Source organism: Bos taurus, chromosome 5, assembly GCF_002263795.3.
Source record: "Bos taurus isolate L1 Dominette 01449 registration number 42190680 breed Hereford chromosome 5, ARS-UCD2.0, whole genome shotgun sequence".
Classification (NCBI taxonomy): Eukaryota; Metazoa; Chordata; class Mammalia; order Artiodactyla; family Bovidae; genus Bos; species Bos taurus.
The window spans coordinates 90,944,597-90,962,365 of record NC_037332.1 but is presented as its reverse complement, the minus strand read 5'-3'; positions in this window follow the sequence as shown (position 1 = coordinate 90,962,365).

The window sequence follows — 17,769 nt, the reverse complement described above, 5'->3', positions numbered from 1 at the left end:
GTTGCCTGCAATTGTTATAGATAAAATTATATTTATTGACCATGGAAAATAAAAGCACTTGCTCTGCATTAAGATCTGTAAGCATATTTACAATCATATTGGAAAACATAACAAAAATAATGAAAAGGGTTTTCAGTCAGATACCAAAATAGCTGTCTTTTGTTTGTTGAAGGATGACTTTCTTTATCTCCCACTTCACTCCATCTGCTTCCTACACTTAGCAACAAGAAATACAGCAGCTATTTCACTTATCCATTCTCTTTTCCTTAAAATCCTTTCTTTTCTATACTTTGGTTATTTAAAAGTATGAGTTTGTATTTACCAAAAGAACCACTATCAGTTAGCCATGGCCAGATTTATAATTTAGATTAACTTTAGTCGGTCAAATAAATAAGAATTTGTGAACAAAACTAAAATAACTATGAATCAGCTAAAATAGTTACATATAAGATGGCATTTATTTTGATATTACATACTAACTTACACTTTATTTTTTAAGTTAATTCAGCAAGTATTTCTGTCCTAGGCACTTGGGGGGTGGTGGGCCACAGATTCAAATAAGCAAACAATTAAATATTTATTTTAACAGCAAATAGTGATCAGTACAACCTGGAATCAAGATTGTAGGGAGAAATATCAATAACCTCAGATATGCAGATGACACCATACTTAAGGCAGAAAGCGAAGAGGAACTAAAGAGCCTCTTGATGAAAGTGACAGAGGAGAGTGAAAAAGCTGGCTTAAAACTCAACATTCAAAAAACTAAGATAATGGCATCTGGTCTCATCACTTCATGGCAAATAGATGGGGAAACAATGGAAACAGTGAGAGACTTTATTTTCTTGGGCTCCAAAATCACTACAGATGGTGTCTGCAGTCATAAATATAAAGACACTTGGTCCTTGGAAGAAAAGCTATGACCAACTTAGACAGCATATTAAAAAGCAGAGACATTATTTTACTGACAAAAGGTCCATCTAGTCAAAGCTTTGGTTTTTCCAGTAGTCATGTATGGATGTGAGAGTTGGACCATATAGAAGGCTGAGCACCGAAGAATTGATGCTTTTGAACTGTGGTGCTGGAGAAGACTCTTGAGAGTCCCTTGGACTTCAAGGAGATCAAACCAGTCAATCCTAAAGGAAATCAGTCCTGAATATTCATCGGAAGGACTGATGCTAAAGCTCCAATACTTTGGCCACTTGCTGCAAAGAGCTGACTCATTGAAAAAGCCCCCGATGCTGGGAAAGATTGAAGGCAGGAGAAGGGGATGACAGAGGATGAGATGGTTGGATGGCATCACCGACTCGATGGACATGAGTTTAAGCAAGCTCCAGGAGTTGGTGATGGATAGGGAAGCCTGGTGTGCTGCAGTCCATGGGGTTGCAAAGAGGAACACAACTGACTGACTGAACTGAACTGAACTGAGTGATCAGTGCCATAAAGGAAATGTTAGGAGGATATAATAATAGGAAGATCTGACTGACATCTTGGAGAGGGTGGGGAGGTGGCATAGGGGATGGAGAAGGCTTCCCTGAGGAAGTGGCATTCAGCTTAGGCTTGGAGTTTAAAGAATAATAAATAAATTTAAGAGACATAAAGTGTAGGAGGAGAAGGAGGAGACAATGGATGAGATGGTTGAATGGCATCATCAACTCAATGGACATGAGTTTGAACAAAATCTGCAAGAGAGTGAAGAACAGTGTGTGCTACAGTCCAGGGGGTTGAAAAAAGTCAGACAGGACTAAGCAGCTGAACAGCAAAGACACAGAAAAGAATATTGCTGGTAGAGGGCATGATGTGTGAGAGGGTCTTAGGAAACCAAGGAGTATCATTACTCAGAGGACTAAAGACAGCTCCTGTGCCTGGAACATAGTAAGCAAGGATTATCACAGGATGAAGCTAAAAATTAGGCAGAAGCTGGATCATGAAGGGCCTTTCCAGACATACAACAGTAAGTGACTAAAAGGTTTTAAAGAGCACTGTCAAATTTTAAAAATAATAATAATTCTGAGATAGAATATAGAAAAGTTGGGAGGAGTGATACTTCTCTAAGGATATTATTTTTTATCACTTGACTTTGAACCATGTTAATGTTTTAACACATAAAGTAATTAATGAATATATTTTATTCTTAAAAGGAAATACAAAGCAAATGAAAACACAAATAAAGCAAACAAACATTATTGTATTCCAAAAGGATGATATAACCATGCTTGAGGTGGGGGAGTTGGGGGTGGTGGTGGACCAAGAAAAGATATTTAAGTAACTTTTAAATTTTTTATGTATTTATTTTTGGTGGGGGCACTGCATTGGGTCTTCATTGCTGTGTGTGGGCTTTCTCTACTTGAGGCAAGGGGGGCTACGCTTTAGTTGTGGTGCCTGGATTTACTGCAACGGCTTTTCTTGTTGCAGAGCACTGGCTCTAGAGCACAGGCTCGGTAGTTTTGTTACATGGGTTTAATTGCTCCAGGGCATGTGGGATCTTCCCAGACCAAAGATCGCCAAGGATCCAACCTGTGTCCTCTGCATTGTCAGGTGGATTTTTAACCACTGGACCACCAGGGAAGTCCTCAAGTAACTTTTTTGAAATTGAGATTTTAATTGACATAGAACCTTTATATTAGTTACAGGTTCAAATAACATTTGAACACAGCATTTAGGAGAAGGCAATGGTACCCCACTCCAGTACTCTTGCCTGGAAAATCCCATGGACGGAGGAGCCTGGTAGGCTGCAGTCCATGGCGTCGCTAGAGTCGGACACGACAGAGCGACTTCACTTTCATTTTTCACTTTCACGCATCGGAGAAGGAAATGGCAACCCACTCCAGTGTTCTTGCCTGGAGAATCCCAGGGACGGGGGAGCCTGGTGGGCTGCCGTCTATGGGGTCGCACAGAGTCGGACACGACTGAAGCGACTTAGCAGCAGCAGCAGCAGCAACAGCATTTTAATACTATATCTTCATTCTAAAGAGAAAGAACTTTTAGTAAATATTAAACATATGAGTTTTAAGAGTGGTTAGCCGTTCCCTTCTCCAGGGGATCTTCCCAACCCAGGGATCAAACCAGCGTCTCCCACATTGCAGGCAGATTCTTTACCTGCTGAGCCATCAGGGAAGCCCATAAAAGAGGAAAAGAGGTCAAGAAATAGCTGAGGGATATGTGTATATGAATGTCCATATGTGTTTGAAGTAATCACTCCCCAGTAGCAGAGAGTACAATTAATGACTAAATTTTGACTTCTAAATGTATTTTGTACCAAAGGAATCAAGTCTCTTTAGAGAAACGGCTGATTCCAGCCTAGAGCAGAAAAAGTATAAGAGGAACTGTGAACATCTTATTGTGCCAAAAAGTAAGAAAAGGTTTCAAAAATGTTAGGGATGGCAATAAAACACAGAAATCATCTTGAAAAAGTTCTTACCTGGCCAAATGTAAAAATCATTATATTAGCAGATTAAAATAATTATCTTATTATTTTTAGGAAAATATATACACTAACAGATTAAATTCCATTCAAGGAAATAAGAATCCATGAATTTATCCTAATGTAGAAGACATATGAATGAATTAGGGAAAAAGACTAAGTGGAAGATATTAAGATTTATCTAAAAAGCAAAAACAAAAGAAAAAAGAAAACATATGAGTAAATGAATAGGAAGATAAAAAGCTTTTCTATAACAAATACAATTGAATTAGGCAAAAATCATCAATCAAACTACTGAGTATAAGTTTGGTGATGAATCGAGAGACGTGTGTACCTTACAAAATATAATCTTCCCAGAAAATACTTGTTAATTAAAAGGAGAAAAGTAGCAACTTTACAACAGAGAAAACAAACCAAATGATCGAATTTAACATCACATCGAGTATTAAGACAAATCAACATGTAACCCACATACAGGGCCCTGAGGAGCATACAGCGTCACTTTTGTAGTTCAGTTCAGTTCAGTTCAGTCGCACAGTCGTGTCCGACTCTTTGCGACCCCATGAATTGCAGCACGTCAGGCCTCCCTGTCCATCAGCAACTCCCGGAGTTCACTCAGACTCACATCTATCGAGTCGGTGATGCCATCCAGCCATCTCATCCTCTGTTGTCCCCTTCTCCTCCTGCCCCTAATCCCTCCCAGCATCAGAGTCTTTTCCAATGAGTCAATTCTTCACATGAGATGGCCAAAGTATTGGAGTTTCAGCTTTAGCATCATTCCTTCCAAAGAACACCCAAGACAGATCTCCTTTAGAATGGACTGGTTAGATCTCCTTGCAGTCCAAGGGACTCTCAAGAGTCTTCTCCAACACCACACTTCAAAAGCATCAATTCTTCGGCGCTCAGCTTTCTTCACAGTCCAACTCTCACATCCATACATGACCACAGGAAAAACCATAGCCTTGACTAGACGGACCTTTGTTGCCAAAGTAATGTCTCTGCTTTTCAATATGCTATCTAGGTTGGTCATAACCTTCCTTCCAAGGAGTAAGCGTCTTTTAATTTCATGGCTGCAATCACCATCTGCAGTGATTTTGGAGCCCCCAAAAATAAACTCTGACACTGTTTCCACTGTTTCCCCATCTATTTGCCATGAAGTGATGGGACTAGATGCCATGATCTTAGTTTTCTGAATGTTGAGCTTTAAGCCAACATTTTCACTTTTCTCTTTCACATTCATCAGGAGGCTTTTTAGTTCCTCTTCACTTTCTGCCATAAGGGTGGTGTCATCTGCATATCTGAGGTTATTGATATTTCTCCCGGCAACCTTGATTCCAGCTTGTGCTTCTTCCAGCCCAGCATTTCTCATGATGTGCTCTGCATATAAGTTAAATAAGCAGGGTGACAATATACAGCCTTGACATACTCCTTTTCCTATTTGGAATCAGTCTGTTGTTCCATGTCCAGTTCTAACTGTTGCTTCCTGACCTGCATACAGGTTTCTCCTGTCCAAAATGTATAACCTCAAACTAACCACAAGGAAACATCAGATAAATCCAAACTGAGAAACATTCTATGACAATAACTGTATTATATTCAATTATCTGCTTTCTTCAGTTATCTCAAGGATAGGATCAGCAAAAGCAGTCTGAAGACCTTTTCCAGATTAAATGAGACAGAAGAGATATGACAAGTGCAACGTATGATGTTGGATTGAACACTGGACCTCATTTCTTTCTTTTCCTTTCCTTTTTAACTTTTTCTTTTAAAACTAAGAACTTCAGTTCATCAAAAGATATTGTTAAGTATATATTTTCTCCACTGGGAAATCATATTTGATAAACAACTTGCATCCAGGGTATATGAAGAAATCTCGAGACTCAACAATGAGATGACAAGGATTATCTGGTGATCCAGTGATTAAGAATTTGGCTTCCAATACAGGGGACATGAGTCCGGTCCTTGATTGGGGAACTAGGATCTCACATGCTGTGGGGCAACTAAGCCCAAGCACCACAACAAAGACCCAGTGCGGCCAAAATTTAAAAGTGAAATAAATTGTTAAAAAGCCAATAAGACAACAAAGAATCCAGCTTTTTAAAGTTGACAAAAGGTCTGAACTGACACTTCATGAAAGAAGATATACGGATGGCAAATAAGCACCATGAAAAAGACACTCAACACTACTAGTTATGAGAGAAATGCCTGTGAAAACCACTGTGAGATACCTCTCACTACCTATCTATTAGAACGGCTAAATTAAAGAGTGCAAAAAGTATTAGCAGTACCGCGGAGCACCTGGAGGTCTCAAACAGTACTGAGGGAACGTAAAATGGACCAACCACTTTGGAAGATAGTTTGGTAGTTTCTCAGAATGTTAAACATACACTTATCGTGTGACCAAGTCATTCCATTCCAAGGTATTTATTTACCCAGAGAAATATAAGCATATATCCAAAGATTTGTACATACATGGGCTGCTGTCTCTGGGGTCGCACAGAGTCGGACACGACTGAAGCGACTTAGCAGCAGCAGCAGCAGCAAATGTTCATAGAACTTTCATTTGTAATAGCCAACCACTTCCCACTACATCCATGATACAAAATCTAATCCAAGTTATGTTATTTCTAGCTTTAATTATTATAATAACCCCTGCACTGGACTCAATATTTGAGTCCCCCAAAATCCATATGTTGAAATCCTAACACCCAGTTAGTAACCAGATGGTACTTAAAGACGGGACCTTTGAAAGGCAATTATGTTAAAAGGATGAAACTCTTGTGAATGGGATTAGTGCTCTTATCCCATTCACAAAGTACCCCAGAGAGCCTTCTCTCCTTCCTTCTGCCCTTTGAGGATACAATGAGACTGGAAGTCTAGAGATCTGAGGTCACAGTGCCAGCATGGTCAGAGTCTGATGAGAACCTTCCTCTTTCTGTTGTTTATAAGCCACCCAATCCAAGGCACTTTGTAATAGCAACCCAAACTATAAGACACCCCATAACTGGTCTCCCTGTGGCTGCCCTGATCCCAACCCCAACAATGTATTCTCAACATAGCAGCCAGACATCTTTCCAAGCTTTGAGTCCTACAGGTGTACTTCCATAATCTGACCTGCGGTTCCCACCCCCTCCCACCTGTCTATCTGACTTCGTCTTCTACTACTGTCCTTATTTCTCAGTTCCAACCATGTTACTTCCTTGCTTTTCCTCACACACATTAAGCATGCTCCTTCTTCAGAGATTTTTGCGCTTGTTACCTGGAAACTCTGTTCAAATATCCACAGTGATGCCTTCCTTACTTCCTACAGGTCTATGTTCAAATGCCATCTTCTAGTTGGAGATTCTATTGGATAAACTCATATAAAATAGCTAGTTCTTCACTACTACCCCCATTCCTCTATCCTTTCTTTGTGGTACTCCTCATCATCCACCACGTTGTATATTTACTTGCTTAGTTCTTGTCCCTATTTTCTCACCACCACTAGAATATAAGCTCCATGAGAGCATGGACTTTGTTCACTTCTGTATTCTTCAACAACTGGAACAGTACCTGGCAATTGGGCATGCAATAAATTCTTATTGAGTGGGTGCATAAATATCATAATCACATTATCTTTAGTCTTATTCTTGACATCTGTAAATTGGTAAAGGTTTCTGACCTAATAGAAGCAATTGAAGTGAGAACTTTTACATTAAACTTACTTTGTTCCATATGTTATGGGCTATTTTTTTTTAAGTGACTTGTCATCATCCGTTCTTTCCTTCCCTCGTTGCTATCACATTAGTCCATTTAGTTTCAAATGTAAACAATACTCCCTGATCATACATCCAGAGTGTTAGACTTTTTTCTCTACTTCATTTCTCAAGGTTTGTACTAGCTGACGAGGGGAGGAAGGATAAGACCTAGTGCTAAAATGTATGGTTGACATTTTCCTAGTCGTTTGGGAAGGAATCAGTAATTTTAAAAGGCAGAGAAAAAGAGGAAACAAAAGAAAAATGACTTTTCCTGGCAGCAGTATTTCTTAACCCTGGTTTTTTGGTTACTAAATACATAGCATTTGAGAGCTGCTGCTCTTATAACGCCCCTCTACATTGTCATGATGATTGAAAGGCGTAATTTGATCACCTGCAGTTTATTGTTAAGGATGCATAGTAGTTATCACAATGCATAACTGAATTAAAAGAGCAGGAATCTGTCCAGAATGGCTGCCACTGTTGTTTAGTCTCCAGGCTCTGATTGTAGACCACCGGTCACTCCCTACACTTAACTAGCACAATATAAGCTTCTTGCTGTGACACCGTTTTCTTACCCCATCCTGCTGAGGTAACCTCGTTACTTACAGAAAGAAAGCTGCCTCAGGAGTGGCTGAGACTCTTTGCGGCTTACGAAAAACATTATTCTGTGACCAATGTGAAGAACATAAGGTAACTTGAAGAGTCAAAGAATTAAAAACAAGGATAAATCCCGAGAAAGGGTATTTGACATGTTTTTGGGATCAAAGAAGAAGAAAGTCTAAGCAATTCTAAAGGGAAGATTATTTTGATCCTCCAGTTGGGAGTGGAGGAAAAGGAAGGAAAATGAGGATTATGAAACAGAAAAAGGACTCACATGTGGGTAGTTATTTCCTTAACTTGAGATATACAGGAATGAAATTAAATAGATACTGCTGACAAAAATGAATCAACTGGGGGCTTCCCTGGTGGCTCAGTGGTAAAGAATCTGCCTGAAAATGCAGGAGACATGGGTTCAATTCCTGATCTGGGAAGATCCCACGTGCAAAGGAGCAACTTAACCCAAGCTCCACAACTACTGAGCCTGTGCTCTACAGCCTGTGAGCCACCTACTGAAGCTCCCATGCCCAGAAGCTAGGGCAATGAGAAGCCCTCACACCACAACTAGGGAGTAGCTTTCTACTTACCAAAACTAGAAAAAGCCTGCACACAGCAACAAAGACCCAGCACAGCCAATAAATAAATAACTAACATTATTGTTCAAAATTATTCTACCGGTAAGCTTCACTATAGGTGGGGATGTTAATCCAGCTCATTTCCAGTCTTCTCCACTTTGGATTAACCTCACCTAGTTGCAATGGCACCCCACTCCAGTACTCTTGCTTGGAAAATCCCATGGACGGAGGGGCCTGGTAGGCTGCAGTCCATGGGGTCGCGAAGAGTCGGACACGACTGAGTGACTTCACTTTCACTTTTCACTTTCATGCATTGGAGAAGAAATGGCAACCCACTCCAGTGTTCTTGCCTGGAGAATCCCAGGGACGGTGGAGCCTGGTGGGCTTCTGTATATGGGGTCGCACAGAGTCGGACACAACTGAAGCGACTTAGCAGCAGCAGCAGCAGTTGCCGTACACTTCTCTTCATAACATAAATACCTAAAAATGAAAGTCTGTCTCAATTGTTATTGTTCCCTGAAATGAGTCATAACACTGAATATCCCAAAACTATAAAACGGGGTGTTGGGACCCAACAAATGCTTGCTACAGGTGATCTTAATCCTAAAAAAATGACCGTTTCACATAAAATACTATAAACCACTCTTATTCTCTTAGATCATCCTATAAGATGTATGACCTCTATCCAGAGGATCAGAAAGAAAGCTCAACACTTTTTCTCTTTGATTCTCTTCCCTCTTCCTTAATAGACTTAATGAAGACATCTGGCTGACAATAATGTTGTCAAACTAGACAAGAAACAGCCAAATTTGCCTTGTCATCTGCAAAAAAAAAAAAAAAAGGAAAACAAAAAGGAAGTCAGAACTATATCGACTTTATCTTGCCTTCAACCCATTCCTTACTAATTATAAGAAGAATGAAGGATGCTGAATGATTTTACAATTCTTTTACTATCGATGCTCCCTCTTGAAAAATGAAACTTTATTACTACTTATTATACCATAAGCAGCATGCATAAAACCGGGAAAGAAATTGCCACAGAGAAAAGTGGATAGTAAATACATGTGGCTAAAATGCTTTATCCACTGTGCAGAAAACTCTACCTGTTAGAATGGAAGAAGAAAGTTGAATATAAAAAAAGGGAAAGGAGGTTTCCCAAGATCTTTAGAATCAGTTCCAAGTTTCCACAAATAAGTAGATCTGCAAATGATGTATGTAAAATGCTGATCCATTCATATCTATTCCCCATGTAGCTCTCTTGTCTTTATCCTTGATTCAGATTTATTCTTTCTCTTCTCTCCTTCTTTTCTATAACACCCCAACAGAAGCCCAACAGATAATGTCCATATAGACAAAGCTATGGTTTTTCTAGCATCATGTACAGATGTGAGAGTTGGCATGTACAGATGTGAGAGTTGGACCATAAAGAAGACAGCACTGAAAAACTGATGCTTTTGAATTGTGGTGCAGGAGAAGACTCTTAAGAGTCTCTTGGAAAGCAAGGAGATCAAACCAGTCAATCCTAAAGGAAATCAACACTGAACATTCATTGGAAGGACTGATGCTGAAGCTAAAGCTCCAATACTTTGGCCACTTGACACAAGGAGCTGACTCACTGAAAAGACCCTAATGCTGGGAAAGGTTGAGGGCAAGAGGAGAAGGCAGATAGAGGATGAGATGGTTGGAGGACATCACCAATTCAATGGACATGAGTTTGAGCAAACTCAGGGAGACAGTGAAAGACAGGAAAACCTGGTGTGCTGAAGCCCATGGGGTTGCAAAGAGTTGGACACAACTTAGCATCTGAATAACAACAACATATAAGGTAAAAACAATGAAAAAACAGAGACCATCTCTTGTGCCCATTTGGGAATACTTGTTTGTGAATACTATTCTAAGTTCTTAGAAGGCAAATACATACGTATTATCTAGGACTATTTCCTATAACAGATAAGTACATAACTGATAATATTTGATGGTTTCATGAAGTTGTATTTAGACTCGGTTTCCCTATAGCTGATGAGCAGCTCAATCCAAAATGTTTGTTTTCTTTTTTTCACAGATATTGGTCTTTATTGGCTGCAGTCTATTCACCTTTCCCTGATTTTCTTTGAAGAAACTACCTCTTCCCTATTGTATGTTTTTACGGTAATTGCATGGCTTTGGAGACCAAGGGACCCAGGTCCTTTATGTGGTAAACCCAAGGGTCAGACATTTGACAACCTCAGCCAACCAGTTTTTCTCTCCTGGGACTGGGAATCTTGAGAGTGTGATGCAACAATGAAGAAAACATTATGGAGATGATTTCATTTCAGTGGCAGCTAAGGAGATGTCTTTTGCCATGGGGTGGTGGTTGGTCTTCCTGGTCCTCTAAAGCTCTCTTTGCTTCTCTTTGGTTCCAAGCTTATCCTCACAGCCTCCTTACCTGTTATTCCTGTGTACAAAAACACCATATCCATCACCATCATAGTCTTAAGTAAATTTTCTTTTAAGTTTAACAGCAGTCAGTTTCTATTGATCATAATTAGAGAAACTGATAGATTACCCTAGAAATAAAAGGGAACTTCAAAATATAATTTACAAGCTCTTCCTGATTTCAGTGAAACTACATGTGAGAGGAAAATTCAAAAGGGTGTTTCTTTGCCACATGGAGAAACAGAACACATGACTTATTAAAAACATACTTTTTAAACTATCCTCACATTTAAATACTTTCAGGCTGTTCTGGGGAAATCCGAGCCAAATTTTATGAGAAAGGGGAGCAGTTATTGATGTGAAAGTGTTTCTGTGGTTCAGGAAAGAGTTAGTGAGAAGGATATTCATAGATTAAAAAAAGGGGGGGTTTAACTTGACTTGTTGTGAAGTCTGACACATTGTAAAATTTTTCTAGGTTAGGGAGAGTTCGAGATGAAAGCCTGAATGGTCAGTGTAATGTTAATGGAGTGAGTGGATGTGACAAGAGGATATGTCATCAATGGGCCCAATTAATACTTATGTTGACAGACAGCTGAGTCATGAGATGACAGTGAGCAAAGAACTGTGAATGAGTGGAGAGAAACCTATGGATGAGCAAAGATCACATAAGAAAACAAAAGATTGCACACCCTCGGACAAAATGTGATAATGGCTCCACTTGGTTAATACTAGTTAATAATTTTACTGAGAAACTTCAGTATTGATCACTAATTTTTTTAGGAATTTACCCTGATAATCTGTCTCTAATTTTCTCAAATGTTTCTGGAAAAAACTCAAAAATTGTGAATTCTGTGACACAGTGATTTATCCTAGTGTGGGCAACACAGAGCTTGCACTGAATGGATTGCTGGTGTGTGTGTGTGTGTGTTGAGGGGTGGAGGGGGTTGGTCAGGATACAAGCATAAGTATACAGAAAAGCAAAGTGGGAAGAATGGAGGAAAATTCAAGCCTGAATCAAGATTCATACTGGAAAGAAATAAAAGCCAACATGAAGATTGCAAATGCTTAAGAGATAATAGAAAAGAAAAACGTAACAGAATACTTATATAAGAGCTCTGTTAAGGAGAAAGAAGAGCTGCAAAAAATAACAGAACTGACTGAAGAAGGACCGAGAGAACTACATGTACTACAGTGTACAAATAGATTCAGGAAAAATGCTATACTTATGTCAAGCAAATTGCTGATAAAGGAAAGGCCTTTGGATTGGGTCATCCATATGTGTTTTACTACAGCATTCTTTTTTCTGATTTTTAATGAAAATACATCAATTGTTAAATTTAATGAAACGCTGAAGGGCATTTAGAAGATACCGTAGATCTATTGATGATGTTTCACCATCACATAATTATTTCAGACAGCAGGCTGAATATATGCATGTCTATTTCAGTGGCTAGAATTACAGAGCCAGGGACTTGAAGCTCTATTAGCATCAAAATATGTGTGCTTGCAGGGGGGATAACGGCGGGGGTGGGGGGAAGATAGGGAGTTTGAGATGGATATGCACACACTGCTACATTTAAAATAGACAACCAACAAGGACCTACTATATGGCACAATGAATGCTGCTCAATTGTTAAGTGGTAGCCTGGATGGGAGGGGAGTTTGAGGGACAATGGATACACGCACAGGTATGGCTGAGTCCCTTTGCTGTCCACCTAAAACTATCAGAACATTGTTAATTGGCTACACTCCAATATAAAATAAAATATTACCTGTGTGCTTGACTAGCAAGAATGAAACAAAAGGAGGCAAGTCCAAAGTCAATTGTAGGCGCAGGTCTACAAATTATGATTTTTTTAAATTATTGTACATGGCAAGAAAAGCACTTTGGAGACAAACACACTTGTGTTCAAATTTGAGCTCAGCTCAGCTCTTTTCTGGGTGTGTGACCTCAGACAGTTATTCAATCTCTTCAAGCTTCAGTGCTCTCATCTGTTTTTTTTTTGTTTTGTTTTGTTTTGTTTTGTTTTGCTTAAGACAAATGCTGTATGATCTATTTTAGTGAGGGTTGCATTGGATAGCATATAAGTATAGTCAGTGATCTGGGGAAGGGAATGGCAACTCACTCCAATATTCTTGCCCGGAGAATCCTGTAGACAGAGGAGACTGGGAGGCTACAGTCCATGGGTCACAAAGAGTCGGACACAACTGAGCGACTTTCACTTCACAGTCGGTGACATATAAAGTGTTTGATACTAGAGTTATTGTTTAATACCTGGACGTATGTAGTAAGATTCCAGGAGCTCCAACTTGTTATTTCCCTTCTTTTCTCAACTCTACCACCAGAAGTGAAAAAAAAAACCTCACTGATACTCAAAAGAAAATCTGAAAACCCCTTTTAAGATTAAATTATTTCACTAAAGATTGTGTGGGCTCCCTGATGGCTCAGTGGTAAAGAATCTGCCTGCAATGCAGGAGACGTGAGTTCCATCCCTGGGTCGGGAAGATCTCATGGAGGAAGAAATGGCAACCAATCTCAGTATTCTTGCCTGAGAAATCTGATGGACAAAGGTGCCTGGTGAGCTACAGTCCACACGACTAAATGACTAAACACACACACACACAAAGATTGTGTACTATTTAAAAATTTTTTAAATACTTTAAAAAAGATAGCATAATAGTTTCATCAGTCATTCTTACCTCAATTTATGAACATTTATGAACTCCTCTGTGTTGAATGCATTTTAATGGAAAGTCCACAAAAACCCTGAACCCATTTGCAGTGATGGTGTGGATGAGAGGAAAAAGGGGAACTGGGAGTACAAAGACAAATTTTATCTTCTTTATGGTTATTTTCTAGGGATTAACTTGGAGAGGAAAGTTATGCCCAACCTAAATAGCATATTAAAAAGCAGAGACATTACTTTGTCAACAAAGGTCCATCTAGTCGACTATGGTTTTTCCAGTGGTCATGTATGGATGTGAGACTTGGACTATAAAGAAAGCTGAGCACTGAAGAATTGATGCTTTTGAACTGTGGTGTTGGAAAAGACTCTTGAGAGTCCTTTGGACTGCAAGGAGATCCAACCAGTCCATCCTAAGGGAGATCAGTCCTGGGTGTTCATTGGTAGGATTGATTTTGAAGCTGAAACTCCAATACTTTGGCCACCTGATGGGAAGAGCTGACTCATTTGAAAAGACCCTGATTTTGGGAAAGACTGAAGGCAGGAGGAGAAGGGGATGACAGAGGATGAGATGGTTGGATGGCATCACTGATTCAATGAGCATGGGTTTGGGTGAACTCTGGGGGTTGGTGATAGACAGGGAGGCCTGATGTGCTGTGATTCATGGGGTTGCAAAGAGTTGAACACGACTGAGCAAATGAACTGAACTGAACTTGGAGGGTTTAGAAGTGTTAGTGCGGGACTTCCCTGGTGGTCCAGTGGCTAAGACTCTGAGCTCCCCATGGAGGGGACCCAGGTTCACTCCCTGGTTGGGGAACTAGATCCCACATGCCACAACTAAGACATAGTGCAGCCAAATAAATTAAAAAAAAAAAAAGAAGAAGAAGTGTTAGTGGGCTAGGGGGTGGTGAAAAGATCTGTTTGATATTCAATAGTTATGACTTCCCAGTGTGCCATGAGGGTAAAATATAAAAGTCTTGATTAATATGCAGACATTCATAATGCGGGCTTCCCTGCTAGATCAGTTGATAAAGAATCCGCCTGCAATGCAGGAGACCCCAGTTCGATTCCTGGGTCAGGAAGATGCATTGGAGATGGAATAGGCTACCCACTCCAGTATTCTTGGGCTTCCTTCCCTTGTGGCTCAGCTGGTAAAGAATCCACCTGCAATGCAGGAGACCTGGGTTCGATCCCTAGGTTGGGAAGATCCCCTGGAGAAGGGAAAAGCTACCCACTTTAGTATTCTGGCCTAGAGAATTCCATGGACTGTATAGTCCATGTGGTCACAAAAAGTTGGACACGACTGAGCAAGTTTCACTTTCATTCTTCATTCCTAATACGTTTTTATTTATACATGGTCCTTATCCCTAGAACTCCTGGGAGTTTAATACATTACAATTCAGCCTCCACTTATCTTCACAGGTGTGTCAGTTAAGTGTGTAAGGAGGAGGTCAGGTTACAGATACAAGAAAGAGAGCAGAGACAGATGAAACAATTTATCTATGGTCTCACCACCTGTATGTATTCAAGTAAGGCATGGAACCGGCCATGAACTAGATACCTCTCCTGACAGGTAAGTGTACCAGAGTCCCATCCCAGGTGAGAATTGTCTTTTTCTGAACCCTCAGTGTCAACAGATGGAAAGATGGGAAAGTGGGGTTCAGGGAAGTCAGAATGAACAGTTTAGTAGACAACGAGTCATCGAAGATATGGTTGCTGTAGATTTGGTGGCTGTTAGGTAAGGTGGGAGTCGAGGCTGGTCTAAAGTTCAGAGCAGCTTTCTGTTGATTAGATGAGTGTCCCTATAAAGCTCTGGGAGCTCTTGCCTGCTGCCCCTCCCATTACATCCTCCTTTCACTGGCTTCAACCTGGTGTTTGTTGAGTAAGTCCCTCTGCAGCTCTGCCACGGTTGAATGGGTCCTGAATCTTAGCCTTGGTGCATCTCCAACCACCAAGCCAGAATCACCTGGCAGCCACTTTTCAAGGCATAACTTGGCACATACAGAGCTCTGGCACTGAGCCAATTCTGAGGCCAGACTTTCACTTTGTCTCTCCAGTTATTTTTATCTCGAAGGTCACCATTCAAATGAAAATAAAGGAACACCCAACATGAGTGGGCTTCCCTGATCGCTCAGTTGTTAAAGAATCTGCCTGCAATGCAGGAGACCCCAGTTCTATTCCTGGGTGGGAAAGATCCACTGGGGACAGGATAGGCTACCCACTCCAGTATTCCTGGGCTTCCCTTGTGGCTCAGCTGGTAAAGAATCTGCCTGCAATGAGGGAGACCTCGGTTTGATCCCTGGGTTGGGAAGATCCCCTGGAGTAGGGAAAGGCTACACACTCCAATATTCTGGCCTGGAGTATAGTCCAGGGGGTCACAGAGTCAGAAACGACTGAGTGACATTCACTTTCAGCCTGAGTATTTTCACATAGGGCTAACAAATGAGCACTCATCTGTTCTTTTTGCTTATAAAAATCTACCTCGCTTGTTTCTTGAGAAAAATGAAATGAGATGGTAGAATAATTATTAAAACTGAATGTTTAAGAATAAATGATTACGATCATTTATTCTGGGTAAAGTTATGAAAAGATGTCTAAAGCTTTAAATCATAGTCTTTCATACTGCTTATGATTATGAACAGCTTGAATTTAGGTCAGAAAAATGACATTCGTAAATTTGGTATGGAGGACTTGCCTGGTGATCCAGTGGTTAAGACTCCACACTTTCAATGCAGGGGATTCGAGTTCCATTCCTGGCTGGGGAAAAAGGCTCCCACATGCTGAGAAGCACAATAGGAAAAAAAATTGGAATGGCTTATATGCAAACTCCTTCCCCTGACACTTAAAGCAAACCAAAATAAAGTTCCCACCAATTTTTTCTAGTTTTTTGCTTTTTGGGGAGAAATAATTGACATATATCACTGTATATGTTTAAAGCCTGATGGCTTGATTTACATATATTATGAAAGGATTGTCACAATAGATTTAGTTAATATCCATCTTCTCACGTAGATACAAGAAAAAAAAATCACCTTGTGATGAGAACTCTTGGGAGTTCTATTAACAGTCACTCTTAACAACTTTCCTATGTATCATAGGAAAACAATGTTAACCAGAGTCATCGTGTTGAACATTACATTTCTAGTACTTATTTAATCTCTTAATTAGAAGTTTGCACTTTTTGATCACACTCCCCCAATTTCTCCTCATCCTATATTCTACTCTTTATTTTTTTTTTTTTTAACACTGCTCTTTAAGGGCAGTTAAAGTTTTACAGCAAAATTAGGGGAATGGTACAGAGATTTCCCATATATGCCCTGCTCCAACACATGTGTAGCCTCCCCTGTTATCAACATCCCTCACCAGAGTGGTACATTTGTTACAACTGATGAACCTACACTGGTACATCATAAGCACCCAAAGTCCATAGTTTACATTACAGTTCACTCTTTGTGGTATTCATTCTATGGGTTTAGACAAATGTATAATGACAGGTATCTTTCATTAAGGACTTCCCTGGTGGCTCAGTGGTAAAGAATCCACCTGCCAATCCAGGAGACATAGGTTCGATCCTTGGGTCTGGAAGATCCCCTAGAGAAGGAAATGGCAACCTACTCCAGCATTCTTGTCTGGAAAAACCCCATGGACAGAGGAGCCTGGCCGGCAACAGTCTGTGGGGTTGCAAAGAGCCCAACATGACTTAGTGATTCAACAACAATCTTTCATTATGGTATCATATAGAGTATTTTCACGGCCCTAAATATCCTTTGTAATCAGCCTATTCACTTCCTCAACCCGGGCAAACACTCATTGCTGATCACTGATTTTACTAGGTCCATAGTTTCTCCTTTTCCAGGACACCACACACTTTAAGATTGGCTTCTTTCACTTAGCAATACACATTCAAGTTTCCTCCATGTATTTTCATGGCTTGATAGCTACTTTCCTTTTAGTTCTGCATAATGCTCCCTTGTCGGGATATACCAGAGCTTTTTTATGCTTTCATCTACTGAAAGACATCTCGGTTGCTTTCAAGTTTTGACAATCTTGAATAAAGCTTTTATAAACATTCATGTGTAGGCTTTTTTGTGGACATATTTTCCCACTCGTTTGGGTAATACCAAGGAGTGCAATCAGTGGATCACATGATAAAAATGCTTAATTTCATAAAAGAGAACAAAACAAACATGAAACTGCTTTAAAGTGCTTATCCCATTTTACATTCCCACCAGCAATGAACAAGAGTTCCTGCCTTTCCACATATTTGTTAGCAGTTGGTGTTGACAGTGCTTTGGGTTTTGGTTGTTCCAATAGCTAGGTGGTAGCTCACTGTTGTAGTT